At 49.2% G+C, this 18,604-nt stretch overlaps 1 protein-coding gene across 1 annotated transcript in view; it reads right to left on the bottom strand.

The window, feature by feature from the left end:
- The window catches only part of LOC139266993 (probable G-protein coupled receptor 139), a 104,010-nt gene that overhangs the window by 46,400 nt on the left and 39,006 nt on the right, over nt 1-18,604 (bottom strand). The window lies entirely within an intron of this gene.

Below are 18,604 nucleotides of genomic sequence, written 5' to 3'. Positions count from 1 at the left end.
GGAAGCTGCCTCTGGCTGAAGAGACAGGGAAGGTTGATATTGAGGGTCTGGGGACCAGAGATGAGGGCCTCACGATCAGCCTTCCTGCCAGTTCAGCCCGAGGAAGCTACCTGGAGGCTTCCTGTCTTCGGAAGCGATTAGTTACAGGCTCATGAATACAAAGGCCGATTGAGTTCGACCCTCCAGACATGAGCCCCCGTCTCGTGGGGGAGGTGACACTGAGGGACACATATCCTCCCTTGGAGTGAGAGCCCTTGGAACCTCGATGCTCCACAGGAATTGGGAGAGATCCTGGCACCAGCAGTCACGGACTCCTCCGAGCCAGCTGGTGCCAGGGGAGGGCTCCCTCTGAATTCTGGGCAGTCTCGGGGCAACAACCGGAGTGTCCATGCTTGAGACTTTCCTGTTAAGTCCCGAGGTGGACCCCTGGCCGGCACTGGTTGGAGATGATGGCACAGACTGGGCTTTACCCAGTGCCAGTGCAGGTCACCCCAAGCAGTGCCGAACTGAGCCTGGAGTTGGAGCAGGGTTGGTGCTTGATGCCAATGCAGGGACATGAGGGCTCGATGGGTCTCTGGGGGAGGGGGGTTACTGGCCGGCAAATGAAACACAAATTGAAAGGTGTGGAGTTGGGACTGAGAAATAGATGGGACACAGAGCGAGAACATCGGGAGAATTTCAGTTACACCGCCCGCTCCTTCTGTGGTTCTCTGCTGGCATGGATCTGATTTCTGTCACGATGTGCTCTCTCTTGTGTGTCTGATCCACTTGTCTTTGTGGTTTTGTTACTCACAACTTTAGTCTGGAGGTACTTTGATGAAACCGCCCATTTTCTCTCTCATCCTGACACCAACCGTGTACCTCTAGCAGAAGAAGAAATTACAGATGTGTTTTTAAATCACTGGATCACAACAAGACAACGACAGGTACTTTAGAGCGAGCCTTGTATAGTAAACCATTGAAGCTGTAAATGTTTAATGCAGATTCTGGGGGCAAAACTATCAACGTGTTTCTTTCCATGTAATGTTACTGGCCACAGATTCTGCTGCCACCTGAGTATTAAAGGTTGTGGAGTTGGGGAACGTACACCTTCTTCAGAATCCGAGAGATGGTCCAGAATGGCGGCAATGCCATCAGGTGAACCAGGATCACTGGGACAAGGAACTTCTCTGACAATCGGAGGGCTATTGGTGGCAGTACCTGAGCCAGCTAACCTGGGAGCAGGTCCTTGACAAGGACCCAAGGATTGGCAAGGTCAGAGGGCACCAGTAACAGCTGGGACAAGAGTTTCCCATCGACTCCTTGTCCCAGGGATTGTCCCAGTTGATCAGAACAACGAGCGAGTACTGATCTGGTCTCGGTTCCAGGGTTTGAGCATTGATGTCTGCATGGTCACTGCAGTGGGTTATACTGTTACACACTCTGACTTTCACAGGGAATTATACAAGCTGGAATAAACAAACCTTCTACAGCAACACCCTTCCGACTGTCAGCTGGTTAGTGATGATTCCATTGTTCACGCTCCCTTCACCAGGTCTTCTAGCCGGCCACATTCACCCCTAGAGAGATCAGCCAGTTAGTCACAGTCAGTACAGCTCCCTTTCCTTCACTGAAACTGCTTGTGCAGCCTCTCTGCCTCATGTTGCCCCTGTTTACAAACCTATCGTGATGTCAGTGATCACATGATGCTCAGGGTAGGGTCAGGCTTGCCCTGTGATGTCACAGTTTGACCCGTCCAGTGAAAGGGCCTCACCTTGATGCAATGGCCTTGGGCCTTAGACTGGATGTGCTGGAATACAATAACAGCTTTGCACTTGGTTATGACCCAGAGAGTCGGGTGTGTGGGCAATGGGCAGTGATGGGATTGTTTGCCTTCTCCGTGCCCCCTTCTCTCAGTGGGGCCCAGTTACATGTGTGACTGTTGCTCACCCTGCAGTCTGTCCCCAGCAATGCCCCGGGAGATCTACCAATGATAAGTAGCTGTCTACATTTACAGAACACGGAGTGAGCACCAAACTCAAGGGCTGGGAGGGTCTGGTCAGTGAGGGAGCTGAGAGTGGGACTCAGTAACCATCTGTGAGCAGGCTACAGGCCCCAGACTAACTATTAACAACATCAAAGAAGATCGAAAAACAACAAAATGAACTGTTCCAACAAGCTACTGTGCACCAGTATTACTGTATCTATTAAACTCGTTATGTTGCTCATTCTGACTTTCACAAATGATGATACAAGATCAATAGGTTAATACCAACCTTTCAAAGCTCACAACCTTCTCTCTAATCTGCTGGTTGATGATGTTTTCATCGTGTTCTCTTCATAAAGCAAAGATGGTGAGATATTGTATCCGGCCACAGTCACTGCTGGAGAGATCAGCCAGTTAGTCCCAGTCAGTGCTTTCCTTCACTGAAACTGCTTGTGTCTCAGGTTGCCCCTGGGTATGTTATGTGTGTAATGCACTTATGAATGACTCCACAAGGCAATGTGTTGCACTCAAACTGTAGTGACCTTGGTCCTTTATACAGGTGACCCTCAGGTCTCCCACCACAGTGCCCTCTGGTGGACAGCCTCTGCCACAGGGGCAGGAAACCCCAGTCTCCACCAGTTGCACCCTCTAGTGGTGCCAGTTTAGTATATACACAGTGTAAACCCTATTGATAATACATCAGGTAAGAAGTCTCCATCTTATGCAACTATACAGTGACTACACAGAGAGTATATCTATAGTCTGCAGATATAACATCACTCTCCCCCAAGTCCTTTGTGCCGATTACCTTTGCGCTATGTGCTCTCCCCTGACTTAAGTGCCAATAGCCCTTGTACCTTGGCTGTGCTTTGGCTTGGCTCTCTCCCTGTTAACCCCCAAGTCCTTTTTCCACAACGTTGGGTACTGGTTACCAGTTTGGATGGTTCGATGATGCAATGGAGGTTCCAGTGGGTTCTGGGTGTGATCCATGTGTGTGTCCATGGTTACATACATCCATTTCTCCCACCCCTCCCCCCCCCACAGTGAGATCATACAGCTGGCCCGTTACATTAACATACAGGATCAGGTACAGAGCAAGTACAAAGAAATGACGTTACAGTTTGTATCGTGACACCTTGGTTCAGTGATTTACATACGTTACGTTTTACAGTCGTGTGCCCGGATTGGGTAGATTGCATTCATGGTTCAGTCATGGTCAGTACTGAGGTATGTACAGGTATGTGAGGACACAGGTTCCAGAGTAACCGGACGTGGTCCTAGTCGTCTGATAGCGGCGCTGTGCCCCCTGCCAGTGGGGGGGGGCTTGGTTCGATCACCTTGCCAGGACTCAGGGCCTTTGCCGTTGCCTAGTGGTGGGCAGAGCCACAGATGTGTGTGGTCTCCCTGTCCTCCTTTGAGGGTTGCAGAATCTTCTGCCTGCTCTCTCACGGTGTTGGGAACCTGACAGTTCCAGGTCCCGTTTGGGGAACTCGCTGGTTCTGAACTTTCACTCCGGGACATGGCCGAGGTAGTGACCGGGTCTGGGGGCTGCACCATCTCCACCCGGGTGTTGGGTAACGGCGGCCGACTCCGTGGGGAATAGTGCCATCGGGTGCCTGCAGCATGGGATAGACCTGGGGCAGGGTATCAGGATCAGTGCCTTCATCCTCCTGAGGTCACTGACCTATAACTTGTGGGGACACCTGGGGCAGGGTATCAGGATCAGTGCCTTCACCCTCCTGAGGTCACTGACCTATAACTTGTGGGATAGACCTGGGGCAGGGTATCAGGATCAGTGTCTTCACCCTCCTGAGGTCACTGACCTATAACTTGTGGGATAGACCTGGGGCAGGGTATCAGGATCAGTGCCTTCACCCTCCTGAGGTCACTGACCTATAACCTGTGGGACAGACCTGGGGCAGGGTATCAGGATCAGTTTCTTCACCCTCCTGAGGTCACTGACCTATAACTTGTGGGGACACCTGGGGCAGGGTATCAGGATCAGTGCCTTCACCCTCCTGAGGTCACTGACCTATAACTTGTGGGATAGACCTGGGGCAGGGTATCAGGATCAGTGTCTTCACCCTCCTGAGGTCACTGACCTATAACTTGTGGGGACACCTGGGGCAGGGTATCAGGATCAGCGCCTTCACCCTCCTGAGGTCACTGACCTATAACTTGTGGGGACCCTGGGGCAGGGTATCAGGATCAGCGCCTTCACCCTCCTGAGGTCACTGGCCTATAACTTGTGGGGACACCTGGGGCAGGGTATCAGGATCAGTGCCTTCACCCTCCTGAGGTCACTGACCTATAACTTGTGGGGACACCTGGGGCAGGGGATCAGGATCAGTGCCTTCACCCTCCTGAGGTCACTGACCTATAACTTGTGCGGACACCTGGGGCAGGGGATCAGGATCAGTGTCTTCACCCTCCTGAGGTCACTGACCTATAACTTGTGGGGACACCTGGGGCAGGGTATCAGGATCAGTGCCTTCACCCTCCTGAGGTCACTGACCTATAACTTGTGGGATAGACCTGGGGCAGGGTATCAGGATCAGTGCCTTCACCCTCCTGAATTTGCTCGCTTGCTATTTTTGGGGACACTCTATTCCCGACATCTCGCAACAACATTTTGTTCACAACCTTAATCGGTTCGTTACATTGATTGCCGAGCATACACTGTCTCTTTAAGTTCAGTTGGTTGCAGGTCTCCTTTAAGAGAACCCTGCTGGCTTTACCCCAATCGGACCCATTGTTAGACCCCACGTGGTGGTCCCTCAGTGTTGCACCTCGTGGTCTGGCTGCAGACATCTGTTTTTCCAGCCTCGCTGCCTCTCGCTGCAGCAGGGACTCCATCTTGCCTCTGTCCTCGAGGTCGACTGCCTTGATCCTTCTCTCCCGCGATTCTGCCACAAACGCTGGAAGAGTGCCTGTGAATTCGATCTTCCTCCCCCAGGAGTCCTTCCACTGGAGCCGGGAAGGTACTTTTAGGTCGTTCCGGTCGGATCATTGCCACACAGTTGTGATGGACGGTCTGTGCCTCAGGTGCTGTGATGGTCTGTTCTCTGCTGCCTGGCCCAAGTGAAGGTGAGGTTTTACTCTGCCTCTGAGCACGGGGGACATCGATTGCTGGAGTGAAGAGGTCTTCCCATTTCCACTGGATCTTCCCCATCCACCTTCTTCCGAGTAGCGTTGGACCATCACCTGCAACAATCCACAGAGGTAACTTGTGCACCGCGCCATTATGGATTACACTTACATCCACACTAGCGAGGACTGGGATCAGCTCCTTGGTGTAGGTGCGCAACTTTTCCTGTACTGGAACCAGCTCGGGTCGTTTTTCATTCCATAGCCTCTCGAAGGCATCCTGGCTCATCACTGACTGGCTCGCTCCCGTGTCCACTTGCATGAAGACTGGAACCCCGTGTATCTCGACTTCCATCTTCACTGGAGGACAATCGGTGGTGCAGGTATACACTCCATACACTTCTTCTTGGGGCTGAGCTGCCTCTCTGGCCAAATCATCATACTCCCCGCTGGATTCAAAGTCATCTCCCGACTCCTCTGCTAGACGGTGAGTCGTATTTCTTTTACACATACGCTGGAGGTGTCCCTTCGTGTTACAGGCTTTGCATACGTACTCAGCAAACTGACACTGGTGAGCCCTATGGTTTCCTCCACAACACCAGCATGGTGCTCCTCGATTAGCATCCCTCGGCGGACTCTGAGTTCTGGAACCCTGAGGTCTGTGCTCTCTTCCCTGGGCAGAGCCACGTTCTACAGCCTTGCCTATGAAAGGCACCATTCTGTGTACAGTACTTGTCGGGTTTGAGTCCACAGGATGAATAATTTGCTTGGTGCTACAGGTCGGGGTCATGAACACTGACTGATGCTGATGGCCTTCTGCAGGTTGACTGTGGTGTCAGCAGCTAATAGCTTGTGAAGGAGACCATCGTGGCCAATTCCCATAACGAAGATGTCCCACAATGCTTCGCTGAGATGCGTGCCGAAATCACATGGTGCCGCAAGTCTCCTGAGGTCGACAATGTTATGAATGCAACACCTTGTAACCAGCGTTCTACCACCACCAGAGGGCGCATCTGTTGGAGTCCCAAGGTATCCCAGCATACCTTGGGAGCACTGCTTATAAGCCGGCCTCCCATGCTGTGCTGGCACTCTGGAGTCAGAATAAAGAGACTAAGGTCACACTTACTCAAGTCTACAGTACTCAGTCACATTGCTTTGAGACATAATAACTGGCGACGAGTAATAGATAACGAACCATCACATGAAAATGCAGAGAACTGTTGGTATCCTGGAGAAATTCTCAGAAGGTGATGATTAGGAAGCCTTCGTGGAGCGACTCGACCAATACTTCGTGGCCAACGAGCTGGAAGGGAATGAGAACGCTGCCAAACGGAGGGCGATCCTCCTCACCGTCTGCGGGGCAACAACCTATGGCCTCATGAAGAATCTTCTAGCTCCAGTGAAACCAACAACCAAATCATATGAAGAACTGTGTACGCTGGTCCGGGGGCACCTAAATCTGAAGGAGAGCGTTCTGATGGCAAGGTATGGATTTTATACATGTCAACGGTCTGAAGGCCAGGAAGTGGTGAGCTATGTCACTGAACTAAGGCGCCTTACAGGACATTGCAAATTCAGTGTATTCCTGGAGCAAATGCTAAGAGACCTTTTTGTGCTTGGCATGGGTCATGAGGTTATCCTTCACAAACGATTGATTGTTGAAACACCGAACCTGAGCAAAGCCATAACGATAGCCCAGGCATTTATATCCACCAGCGATAACACCAAACTAATTTCACAGCATAAAGAGGTTTCAGCAAGTACTGTACACAAAGTAACGTCGTTTTCAGGCAGGAATGCATATGGCAGAATGTACACACCTGCAGCTGCACGACCTCAGGTGATCCAGAGTCTGCCATCAATTGTTAATATGAGGCAGTTAACACCTTGTTGGTGCTGCAGAGGTGATCATCGAGACCATCAATGCTGCTTCAAACACGATGTGTGCAAAGGCTGTGGAACAATGGGACACCTCCAGCGAATGTGCAGACGAGCTGCAAACCCTGCAAACCACCACGTTGCAGAGGAAGACCGATCCATGGTGGATCAGGCTGAACTAGAGACTCAAACCGAGGAGGCAGAAGTGTACAGGGTACACACCTTCACCACGAAATGTTCACCGATCATGTTAAAAGTTGAACTGAATGCAATTCCAGTATCCATGGAATTGGACACGGGTGTGAGTCAGTCCATCATGAGCAAAAAGGCCTTCGACAGGCTGTGGTGCAACAAGGCACACAGGACCAAGCTGGGCCCTATTCATACCAAGCTGAGAACTTGCACTAAAGAGCTGATCCCTGTAATTGGCAGTGCAGCGGTAAAAGTCTCCTATGATGGAGGGGTGCACGAACTCCCACTATGGATTATACCAGGAGATGGCCCCACACTGTTCGGCAGAAGCTGGCTGGGAAAAGTACACTGGAACTGGGACGACATCCGAGCGCTCTCGTCCGTCGACGATGCCTCATGTGCCCAGGTTTTGAGCAAGTTCCCATCGTTGTTTGAGCCAGGCATCGGAAATTTCTCTCGGGCAAAGGTGCAGATCCACTTGATTCCCGGCACACGACCCATCCACCACAAGGCACGGGCGGTGCCATACATGATGTGAGAGAAAGTGGAGTTCGAGCTGGACAGGCTGCAACGAGAGAGCATCATCGTGCCGGTTGAGTTCAACGAGTGGACCAGTCCGATTGTTCCGGTCAAGAGCGATGGCACGGGCAGAATTTGTGGGGACTATAAAGTAACGACTAATCATTTTTCGCTGCAGGACCAGTACCCACTACTCAAGGCAGACGACCTATTTGCGACACTGGCAGGAGGGAAGACATTCACCAAGTTGGACCTGACCTTGGCCTACATGACGCAGGAGCTGGTGGAATCTTCGAAAGGCCTCACCTGCAGCAACACACAAAGGTCTGTTCATCCACAATAGATGCCCATTTGGGATTTGATCGGCCGTGGCTATTTTTCAAAGGAACATGGAGAGTCTGCTAAAGTAGGTTCCACGTATCGTGGTTTTCCAGGACGACATATTGATCACAGGTTGGGACACCATCGAACACTTGCAGAACCTGGAAGAGGTTTTTAGTCGGCTCGATCGTGTGGGACTCAGGTTGAAACGCTCGAAGTATGTTTTCCTGTCGCCAGAGGTCAAGTTCTTCAGGAGAAGAATCGCGGCAGACGGCATCAGACCCATGCCAAGACAGAGGCCATCAAAAACGCACCGAGACCACAGAACGTGACAGAGCTGCTGTCATTCCTGGGACTCCTCAATTATTTTGATAATTTCATACCCGGGTTAAGCACCTTGCTAGAACCTCTACATGTGTTGCTACGTAAGGGAGATGACTGGGTGTGGGGGAAATCACAAGAGACTGCTTTTGAGAAAACCAGAAATCTGTTATGTTCCAACAAACTGCTTGTTCTGTATGACCCATGTAAACATTTAGTGCTAGCTTGTGATGCGTCTTCGTACGGGGTCAGGTGTGTGTTACAACAAGCTAACGAATCGGGGACATTGCAACCGGTCGCCTCTGCATCCAGGAGTTTGTCCAAGTCCGAAAGTGCCGACAGCATGATTGAAAAAGAAGCTCTGACATGTGTTTACAGGGTGATAAAATGCACCAGTATCTGTTTGGGCCTAAGTTTGAGTTAGAAACTGACCATAAGCCGCTCATATCGCTGGTCTCAGAGAGCAAAGGGATTAAGACCAATGCCTCTGCTCACATCCAAAGATGGCCGTTCACACTGTCTACATGTAACGATGTCATTCTCCACAGACCAGGCACAGAGAACTGCGCTGATGCCACCATTGCCCACCAGCGGGGTGGAAATGGCACAGCCTGCACACTTGCTCTTCGTGATGGATGCATTTGAAAACTGTAAAAAAAACTGTGTCCTCCATGGGAGCTGGTCCAGCGTGAAGAGATCAAGCCGTTCCAGTGGTGCAAACAGGAACTGTCCATACAGGCGGGCTGTCCTTTGTGGGGTAATCACGTGGTTTTGCCTAAGAAAGGCAGGAAAAGGTTCATACGTGACCTACACAGTACCCACCCAGGCATAGTAATGATGAAAGCTATAGCCAGATCCCATGTGGGGTGGCCTGGCATCGACTCTTGCATGGAGTTTTGTGTGCCCCAATGCAACACTTGCTCTCAACTGAGCAATGAACACAAGGGAGGCATCGCTAAGTTTGTGGTCATGGAACTCCAAACCACGGTCTAGGGTCCACGTTGACTTCGCTGACCTGTTTCTCGGCAAAATGTTTCTGGTTGTTGTGGATGCTTATTCAAAATGGATAGTGTGTGTAATAATGTCTGTAAGCTCATCCACTGCCACCATCGAAAGCCTACGAGCCATGTTTGCCACGCACGGCCTGGCTGATGTCCTTGTCAGCGACAATGGGCCGTGCTTCACCAGTGCTGAATTCAAGGAATTCATGACCCGCAACGGGATCAAACACATCACATCTGCCCCGTTCCAGCCCGCATCCAATGGCCAGGCAGAACGGGCAGTCCAAACCATTAAACAAAGCTTGAAATGTGTGTCGGAAGGCTCCCTGCAGACCAGCCTGTCCCGAGTCCTACTCAGCTACCGCACAAGATCCCAGTCGCTCACCGAGGTTCCCCCAGCCGAACTGCTCATGCAAAGGGCGCTCAAAACAAGGCTCTCTCTCGTCCATCCTGATCTCCAGGATCATGTCGAGGGCAGGCGGTATCAACAAAGCATGTACCATGATCGCGCAAATTTGTCACGTGATACTGAAGTCAATGACCCTGTATTTGTATTCAACTATGGACATGGTCCCAAATGGCTTGCTGGCACTGTCGTAGCCAAAGAAGGGAGTAGGGTGTTTGATGTCAAACTTGTAAATGGACTAACTTGCAGAAAGCATTTGGACCGAACCAAACTGCGATTCACAGACAGCCACGAGCAACCTGAAGAGGACACCACCAACTTCGACCCTCCGATACACACACAAGTGGCAAGCGACATCACGGTTGACCATGAAGCTGAACTCATCATCCCCAGCAGCCCAGCGAAGACCAGCTGCACAGCAGCCCAGCGAAGGCCCAACCAACTCACCTGCATCTGTGTTTGTACCGAGACAATCGACTAGGGAGCGAAAGGCCCAGATCGTCTCACCCTGTAAATAAGTGAACTATTGACTTTGCGGGGGGACTAATGTTATGTATGCAACACTTTGTAACCAGCATTCTACCGCCACCAGAGGGCGCATCTGTTGGAGTCCCAAGGGATCCCAGCATCCCTTGGGAGCACTGTATATAAGCCGACCTCCCATGCTGTGCCGGCACTCTGGAGTCAGAATAAAGAGACTATGGTCACACTTACTCAATTCTACAGTACTCAGTCACATTGCTTTATTTGAGACATAACAGGCAGCATATTACCAATCTCCTAGCCCTCAGGTCTGCGGTGAGTGTAGAATCTGTGCCTGGCCGTGAGGATGCTCTGCTTTGGTTTTACTTGTAAGTTAGTTCAGTCAGCTCATCGTATGTCTTATCCTTGGCCTTCGTGGGTGCCAGCAAGTCCCTGATGAGGTGATAGACCTCGGGCCCACAACTGGTCAGCAGTATTGCCTTGTGCTTCTCCACCTATGTGTCCATCTCCCCTGCCAGGTCGTTTACCACAAAATATTGCTCCAGTCTTTCTATGTAGGAATCTCAATCATCACCCTCTGTAAAGTCTTTTAGTGTACCAAAGGTAACCATAATCGCATGAAAGTCCGTATTCTCGTCGCCAGTTGTTATGTGTGTAATGCACTTATGAAAGACTCCACGAGGCAACGTGTTGTACTCAAACTGTAGTGATCTTGGTCCTTTATTCATAATTCCAGAGTGAGGCACAAGCGTGATGGGCAGCCTTTTATACTGGGCCATGCACACCTATACAGGTGACCCTTAGATCTCCCACCACAGTGCCCTCTGGTGGACAGCCTCTGCCTCAGGGGCAGGAAACCCCGGCCTCCACCAGTTGCACCCTCTAGTGGTGCCAGCATAGTATATACACAGTATAAACCATAACTGATAGTACACCAGTTAACAGGTCTACATCTTATGTAACTATACAGCGACTACACAGAGAGTATATCTATAGTCTGCATATATAACAGGTAACAAACTTATCGTGATGTCAGTGATCACGTGATGTACAGGGTAGGGTCAGGCTTGCCCTGTGATGTCACGGTTTGACCCGTCCAGTGAAAGGGCCTCACCTTGATGTAACTGTGTTTGGCCAGAATCCCCTGGGCTTTAGATTACAAAGACTAGATGCACTAGAATACAATAACAGCTTTACACTTGGTTATGACCCAGAGAAGAGGGTGCTCGGGCGATGGACAATGATAAACTTGTTTGCCTTCTCCGTGCCCACATCTCTGGGTGGAGGATGACTCTAACACTCCAATGTCCTTCTGAAACAGCGTTTGTGTTTCTTGGGTTTGGAGTGCTGGACGCTCAGATCAACGGTGGTGCAGCAGTCATAAGAACATAAGACCATAAGAAATAGGAGCAGGAGTCGGCCATTCGGCCCCTCGAGCCTGCTCCACCATTTAATACGATCATTGCTGATCCGATCATGGACTCAGCTCCATTTCCCTGCCCGCTCCCCATTACCCCTTAATCCCTTATCAGTTAAGAAACGGTCTATCTCTGTCTTAAATCCATTCAATGTCCCAGCATCCAAAGCACTCTGAGGCAGTGAATTCCACAGATTTACAACCCTCTGAGAGAAGAAATTCCTCCTCATCTCAGTTTTAAATGGGTGGCCCCTTATTCTAAGATTATGCCCCTAGTTCTAGCTGGAATAAACAAACCTTCTACAGCAACACCCTTCCGACTGCCAGCTGGTTAGTGATGATTCCATTGTTCACGCTCCCTTCACCAGGTCTTCTAGCCGGCCACATTCACCCCAAGAGAGATCAGCCAGTTAGTCACAGTCAGTACAGCTCCCTTTCCTTCACTGAAACTGCTTGTGCAGCCTCTCTGCCTCATGTTGTCCCTGTTTACAAACCTATCGTGATGTCAGTGATCACGTGATGCTCAGGGTAGGGTCAGGCTTGCCCTGTGATGTCACAGTTTGACCCGTCCAGTGAAAGGGCCTCACCTTGATGCAATAACCTTGGGCCGTGCTGGAAGTGCTGGAATACAATAACAGCTTTGCACTTGGTTATGACCCAGAGAGTCGGGTGTGTGGGCAATGGGCAGTGATGGGATTGTTTGCCTTCTCCGTGCCCCCTTCTCTCAGTGGGGCCCAGTTACATGTGTGACTGTTGCTCACCCTGCAGACTGTCCCGAGCAATGCCCCGGGAGATCTACCAATGATAAGTAGTTGTCTCCATTTACAGAACACGGAGTGAGCACCAAACTCAAGGGCTGGGAGGGTCTGGTCAGTGAGGGAGCTGAGAGTGGGACTCAGTAACCATCTGTGAGCAGGCTACAGGCCCCAGACTAACTATTAACAACATCAAAGAAGATCGAATAACATCAAAATGAACTGTTCCAACAAGCTACTGTGCACCAGTATTACTGTATCTATTAAACTCGTTATGTTGCTCATTCTGACTTTCACAAATGATGATACAAGATCAATAGGTTAATACCAACCTTTCAAAGCTCACAACCTTCTCTCTAATCTGCTGGTTGATGATGTTTTCATCGTGTTCTCTTCATAAAGCAAAGATGGTGAGATATTGTATCCGGCCACAGTCACTGCTGGAGAGATCAGCCAGTTAGTCCCAGTCAGTGCTTTCCTTCACTGAAACTGCTTGTGTCTCAGGTAGCCCCAGGTTACAAACCTATTGTGATGCCTGACCTCACTGTGATGTACAGGGTAGGGTCAGGCTTGCCCTGTGATGTCACGGTTTGTCCCATCCAGTGAAAGGTCCTCACCTTGATGTAACTGTGTTTGGCCAGAATCCCCTGGGCTTTCGATTACAAAGACTAGATGCACGAGAATACAATAACAGCTTTACACTTGGTTATGACCCAGAGAGTCGTGTGTGTGGGCAATGGGCAGTGATGGGATTGTTTGTCTTCTCCGTGCCCCCTTCTCTGGGTGGAGGATGACTCTAGCACTCCAATGTCCTTCTGAAACAGCGTTTGTGTTTCTTGGGTTTGGAGTGCTGGATGCTCAGATCAACGGTGGTGCAGCAGTCATAAGAACATAAGATCATAAGAAATAGGAGCAGGAGTAGGCCATTCGGCCCCTCGAGCCTGCTCCACCATTTAATACAATCATTGCTAATCCGATCATGGACTCAGGTCCACTTCCCTGCCCGCTCCCTTAATCCCTTATCAGTTAAGAGACTGTCTATTTCTGTCTTAAATTTATTCAATGTCCCAGCCTCCATAGCTCTCTGCGGCAGTGAATTCCACAGATTTACAACCCTCTGAGAGAAGAAATTCCTCCTCATCTCAGTTTTAAATGGGCGGCCCCTTATTCTAAGACCATGCCCCCTAGTTCTAGTCTCCCCCATCAGTGGAAACATCCTCTCTGCATCCACCTTGTCAACCCCCTCATAATCTTAAACGCTTTGATAAGATCACCTCTCATTCTTCTCAATTCCAATGAGTAGATGCCCAACATACTCAACCTTTCCTCATAAGTCAACTCCCTCATCCCCAGAATCAACCGAGTGAACCTTCTCTGAACTGCCTCCAAAGCAAGTATATCCTTTCGTAAATATGGAAGCCAAAATGCACGCAGTACTCCAGGTGTGACCTCACCAATACCCTGTATAACTGTAGCAAGACTTTCCTGCTTTTATACTCCATCCCCTTTGCAATAAAGGCCAAGATACCATTGGCCTTCCTGATCACTAGCTGTACCTGCATACTAACCTTTTGTGTTTCATGCACAATTACCTCCAGGTCCCGCTGTACTGCAGCATTTTGCAATCTTTCTCCATTTAAATAATAACTTGCTCTTTGATTTTTTTTTCTGCCAAAGTGCATGACCTCACACTTTCCAACATTATACTTCATCGGCCAAATTTTTGCCCACTCACTTAGCCGTTTGCAGATTTTTTGTGTCCTCCTCACACATTGTTTTACCTCTCATCTTTGTATCATAGCAAACTTGGCTACGTTACACTCAGTCCTTTCTTCCAAGTCGTTAATATAGATTGTAAATAGTTAGGGTCCCAGCACTGATCCCTGTGGCACCCCACTAGTTACTGTTTGCCAACCAGAAAACAAACCATTTATCCCGACTCTCTGTTTTCTGTTAGTTAGCCAATCCTCTATCCATGCTAATATATTACCCCAACCCCGTGAACTTTTATCTTGTGCAGTAACCTTTTATGTGGCACCTTGTCAAATGCCTTCTGGAAATCCAAATACACCACATCCACTGGTTCCCCTTTATCCACCCTGTTCATTACATCCTCAAAAAATTCCAGCAAATTTATCAAACGTGACTTCCCCTTCATAAACCCATGCTGACTCTGCCTGACTGCATTATGTTTTTCCAAATGTCCTGCTACTGCTTCTTTAACAACATTTTCCCAACCCCGTCCTTTAACCAAGCCTCAATCCATGCTAGTATATTAACTCTAATCCCATCAACCCTCATTTTGTTTAATAATCTCTGGTGTGGCATCTTATCGAATGCCTTCTGAATATCCAAACAGACAACATCCACTGATTCCCCCGATCTATTCTGCTAGTTACCACCTCAGAAAACTCAAAACAGATTTGTCAAACACGTTTTCCCTTTCATAAATCCATGTTGACTCTGCCCAATCCTATTGTTATTTTCTCAGTGCCCTTAATAATAGATTCTAGCATTTTCCCTACTACTGATGTCAGGCGAACTGGTGTGTAGTTCCCCGTTTTCTCTCTCCCTCCTTTCTTAAATAGAGGCGTAACATTAGCAACATTCCAGTCCACGGGAACCGTTCTAGAATCTATGGGACTAGACTTTCGGCACATCATCAGTAAATGCAATTATCCAGGCAGCATCCATGGTGCGCACATCTTGCATGAGAGCACTGTCTCTGACCTGTTTAAGAGTCAGCCACAAGGTCACGGTTGGATGCTGGGGGATAAAGGATATGACCTTGCCAGGTGGCTCATGACCCCCCTGCGTAAGCCCCGGACAGAAGCCGAGAAGTGCTACAATGAAAGCCATATAGCGACATGCAATGTCGTTAGAAAGACAATTGGAGTGCTTAAACAGTGCTTCAGATGCCTGGACCACTCAGGAGGTAACCTACAATACCACCCTGAGCAGGTCGCTGAGTTTATTGTGGTGTGCTGCATGTTGTAGAACCTAGCTATCAGGAGAGGACAACAATTACAGATGGGATCGCCAGTCCACCTCAGGAGAGAGGGGAATCGGAAGAGGAGGATGAGGAGGAGGATGAGGAGGAACTCGGGGAGGACAATCAGCCTGGCGATGAACCCATGCTCCCCCCACAAGACTGGAAAAGCCCCATGGTAGTTACGTGGCTGTAAAACCCTTGTGTCAACAGCTGATAAATGAAGACTTTGTGTGAGCTTACATTGGTGACAGTTACAGTTGTGTTGTGTTCCATCCTTGCCCGGCCTGGGCTGACCATGGCCATTGTGTCCAACCCTTGTCCTGATGTTTCACCTTACGTTATTAGAAGGCACGTCAGGACAATTGTAAAGTTAAATAAAAATATTTAATAGTTAAATTCACATCTGAGAATTTTTACAACAAACATATATAACACCCCCTCACCCCCACCCCAAACATTCAACAATATTTTTAACACAACAATAACATAACAGTGAACATTTAACAAAAATGTATTTTGAACAAGAAGTAGCAACAATATACAACACCCCTCCTCCCTACCTGCGGCCACTCTTCCCTCCTGAACCTTGACCCCCCCCTTCTAATAAGCCCCCGTTTCAATCCCCGAGTAACGGGACCAATACGTCTTGCAGCAGGGGACCTCAAGGCCTGCTGCTGTGGGGGGCAGTGGCTGGAGGAGAAGACGTTTTGGAAGAAACATTTTCCGGGTCAGAAGGAAGATCTGCCCGTCGCAGTGCGTGCCCAGCTCGCTGACCCAACCTCCGTGGGGTTGGCCTGGGCACTATACACCTTGGAGTGGCCTGCTGTAAGCCGCTTGGCCCGCTACTTCATCCACCCATGAAGACCGCAGGTACAACAGATGGCAATTGGTCATCTTCCTCCTCCTCAGTAGTCCCCTCTGGACCCGTGGTGATGACCACCTGCAATGGCACAGGTGTCCGTGGAGGGGCCTCCCTTCACACCTCGGGAGTCTCGGGACCTGCAAATCATCATTGAGGTTATTAGAACAGAAGGGTAGACAGGAGAATGCTTGCACTGTGCTGGTATATGTACGAGGAGCAACATTACTGCAATAAATGTGAACGAGAGACGTTAAATATGATTACATCATATGGTTGTAAGCGATGGAATTCTCTGCCCCAGAGAGCTGTGGAGGCTGGGTCATTGAATATAGTTAAGGTGGAGATAGACAGATTTTTGAGTGATAAGGGAGTAAAGGGTTATGGGGAGCGGGCAGGGAAGTGGAGCTGAGTCCGTGATCGGATCGAGGGGTGTATGGCCTACTCCTGCTCCTATTTCTTCTGTTCTTATGTTCTTGACCTGATAGTATTACAGAAGCTGCATGCATAACACGGCACCATTATTATATTATAATGAAATGCCATTAGATGACTTTAAATGACTCTGGTTTACCACTGCTTTACACATTAGTCACACGGTACAACAACGGGACCTGCACCACCGCCGGTGGCAGAGCGACTGTGACTGCCCACTGGTGCTACAGCACATTGTGCCAAGTCAGTCAGGGTCTGTATATCAGCAGGGCCTCCTCCGGTGTGCCTCTGGTCCGCCTGATTCTTGGATATCTTCCTCTGCAAACGTGACAAGAGCATGGCATAAATTAATTGACTCGGTACTATTACAGAAAGGCAACGGACGTTGTATGCTAATACGGTTTGTATCCACAATGGATGCATGGTTATAACATCTACGTTCAGAGAAAATATTTGGACTTTCAAAAGGCTTTTGACAAGGTCCCACACAAGAGATTGGTGCAAAATTAAAGCACATGGTATTGGGGGTAATGTACTGACGTGGATAGAGAACTGGTTGGCAGACAGGAAGCAGAGAGTCGGATAAACGGGTCCTTTTCAGAATGGCAGGCAGTGACCAGTGGGGTGAAAGGTCAAAATTCACTGGAACCCCACCTCACCCGCAACCTCCCCCCCCCGCCCCCCGCTCCCCCCACCTCACCCGCACCCCCCCCCAACCCCCGCCCCCCCCACCCCGCCAGTGTTTGGGCTCAGTGGAAAGGACATTTAATTTGGGACTATCTACCGGAAAGTTTGAAATCCTAAAGTACTTAAGGAAGAAACTACGAACTTTAATTGAATTTTGGACTTTTACAGGACAAATTCAAGTCTGTGGGTGGGCCTAAAGGAACTGCAGGAGCCAACGTGATTATTGGAACTGTCTGGGTGTTGGGGCTAAGGTAAAGTGTCTGGAGAAATGGATATTTGAAAACCCTTCTCCACAAGAGACATTAATATTACAACATTAACTCAGAGATGGCCAGCCATCCAACCGGACCGAGAAAAGCCATCTTCAGCACGAATAAAAACAAAAGGGCCCACTACAGCCTGTATGTAAAAACCAAGCACAAAAGGACATTTCGATTACCAAGCTGATATTTTCCATCAGGAAACAGATTTAGAAGGAGCAACCCACCCAAGACATATTAACTTTTATCGAGCCCGCCAAAATATTACAAAGTAATGTCAAGCCTGCCAAATTTAAACAACGAATTCTGGACTGATTTGGCACAAAGAATAGGACAGCTCAAACCATATAACTGGCCCCTGTTTTAACAGAGGCTAGGTTGCTACTACCTCAGGAGACACTGGGGATGCTATGCTTGTATGCCATACTAGACTATGTATCAAGAAGGGAGAGAGACCAACGCGACAGTTGAAAACTAACTTCTCCAGCCTCGAAGTCCTGAAGTCCTAAAGGGAAGGAAGAAGATCACCATCGTGGCAGCAACTGATCACAGCCAACGTGGTACCACCAAAATCCACCGCCATCGACCAAACTCCAAACAAAACTCCAACGGAAAGAAACCGAAGAATCGAAAGTTTCCAGCCTACAAGCTGTTCCTGAGCTACCAACAGGTAAAACATTACCTAAAGTACTGTAAAAACCTACTTCTAACGAAATAAAACGGGTACTTACCCCACAAATCCAAAACGCGCCTTTCCGCATCAGCGGACTCAACCCAACTGAAGATTGTGCAGTAAGAAGTCCTCTCCGATGTTTAGGGTATGGCAAGCAGAACCTACAGAAGTCAATGAACCCTGAAATCGCGAACTACTGCTAACTGACCAGAAAGGATTGGTGAGCATAGTCCCTACCTGCCCTGGAGTCTAACCTAGCTAGGATTAGGTACTGGGAGGTGGGAGGTGTAACTTTTACTGTAACCCCCTTTGAATGTGTAATGTATTGTTCTTTATTAGAGTGATTATAAGG

Source organism: Pristiophorus japonicus, chromosome 7 (genome assembly GCF_044704955.1).
Source record: "Pristiophorus japonicus isolate sPriJap1 chromosome 7, sPriJap1.hap1, whole genome shotgun sequence".
Taxonomy (NCBI): domain Eukaryota; kingdom Metazoa; phylum Chordata; class Chondrichthyes; family Pristiophoridae; genus Pristiophorus; species Pristiophorus japonicus.
The sequence above is the reverse complement of the archived record's forward strand: the minus strand, read 5'-3'. Positions and strand labels throughout refer to the sequence as shown.